This window comes from Corylus avellana, chromosome ca2, assembly GCF_901000735.1.
Source record: "Corylus avellana chromosome ca2, CavTom2PMs-1.0".
Classification (NCBI taxonomy): domain Eukaryota; kingdom Viridiplantae; phylum Streptophyta; class Magnoliopsida; order Fagales; family Betulaceae; genus Corylus; species Corylus avellana.
Genome location: NC_081542.1, coordinates 27,864,342 through 27,866,525, shown reverse-complemented (window position 1 = coordinate 27,866,525; position 2,184 = coordinate 27,864,342).

Here is a 2,184-nt window from a genome sequence, read left to right as displayed (position 1 = left end):
CATCAAGGGCCGGATTCGGCTTACATGTTGATATTTTAATAACAACATGTATGTTGTACTATAAGCAACGGTCAAGATTGAATCTTTTAAAATCCCTCTTTATTTTTTCTCTCCTATTAAAAGCTTCTAATAATAAGCCAATTTTAAGATTCAATCTTAACTGTTGCTTAAACTGCATATTTAGCCCCCTTGACTTACACGCGATTTGACAAACCTTCCTCCTCCTCCAACTTTCAAATCTCTCACTTTAGATCTTTGAACTTTCAATTGCTCTCAATGTGAACACATCCGTCAAACTTTAAACGTTACATGACGTTTATACCTCTAATTTTTGTATAAAATTTCAACTTTACCCTTAATTTCAAAATGTTTTTTTTATTAAAAAACAAAAAACAAAAATCAAGGATATTTTGGTCTTTTTGGTATTGATGGAGGGGTCCACATTGAGAGCAATTAAAAGTTCAGAAGTCCAAATTGAAAAATTTAAAAGTTTAAGAAAAATTTATTGGAAGTAGGAGGGACTAAACTTAAGTTTTCCTTAAAAATTTTCTTATTTTGTAGGTGGCTAATAGTAGGTCCAACCATCGAGAAAATTGCTTCAAGGTATATAATATACTTGAAATGGAATTGCTTGCAACATCTTTTTAAGTTTAATAGTATCAGCTTTATATATTTTTGTGGCAGGCAATGCTCGATTTTCGTAGCCTGACTTTGGAAACATGTAAAAAAACATCTTTATATAGGAAAACTTGTAGCAGGGGACTACGGTTTGTAATCTAAATTGCAAAGTCGATATAGCTAGGACGGCTATAGACATTAGACTCTGCGTGTGTTTACAATTATAATAATGATAAATTAGAAGGGAGATTTGAACCTTTCAAAGGGACTATAAATATATTTTTCTCTTACAAAAGTTAGCATCTTATTCCTTATTTTTATCTTATTAATCACTTCTTATTGTTATTTAAACAAAAGTCGGTTGAGGAAGAGGGTAAATAAACCAGATTTGATTTCCCTCCTCCTCCCCCCTCATTTACTGCTCTTTACTATTCTCTTTACTGAGTTTCTCTCTTTTGAGAAAACTTCTTTCTCTCTAGAGTTTTCTCTAGATCTTCTAATCTCCTACGATGCTTTATCTATCATATTTGACGATTTATCTCTAATTCTCCAAAAAACGCAACGACTTTCTCCCTTCTCGCTAGTTGCCAACTCTACTGCGTTCCCGGCTAAATCTGTTCATTTTGAAGATAAGTTTTTTCAAAATCAGATATTCATTTCAAGTAAACAGATTATATCATTTGAATCTAACATGCTAATTTCATGTTGAATTTGTAAGTTGCATAAATACTTTTAATCTAAAATATCGTGTATCGAGTTGTAACCCAATTCATTTAATTAAACGGATTAAACTCCTTCACCCAAACATATTGCTTTCATGTTGGGTTCATATAAAATTTACAAATCATATCAAAAATTACCTAATAATTATACGCTACCCATGTTGATTGGATCGAATTACACGAAGCACAACAACTCCATCCAGAATTCATAAACAAAAAAAAGTAAGAAAGTTCCACGAGCCCCAGAGGAGACAGCATCAAATTTTTCTTTTTTTCTCTTTCCTCCTAGTCTAGACAGCATCAATCAGTGTTCGCAAAAGGACTCCAACTTACGAAGTCGTAGTTACATATTTGCCCATTATTCCAACTTTCTTCTTCTTTTTTGGCGGGAAAAGAGAGCAACACCACATATTTTCCATGCAAGATTTTGTTTGGACGGTCGGAAAATGATTCAAAAGACAAAAAAAAAAAAGTAGTCTCCAGTCCATCAGTAATACAGTTATATCCTATTCTAAGGTCATCGGCTCCCACCTTTTTCCACATTCCCCAAGCCTTTCCATATAAAGTAAGAGAGCACCTATGACATAATCAATGCCGTGATTTGGCAACGTTAAACGCGCATATGATCCCCCAGTGTTTTCCCAAGGTTCAATCCTGTCGGGTTACTATTTGCTCAGACCCCTCCCAATATAATATTATATTTAATCCACCTCACATTCCGACGTATTTACGTAAAAAACCATATTGTATATATCCTCGACCATATAAAAAGTCACGTAACGATACGTTAAAAAAAAAAAAAAAAAAAAAAGACAGCTCGAATATACATGTCGCTGTCACCCGC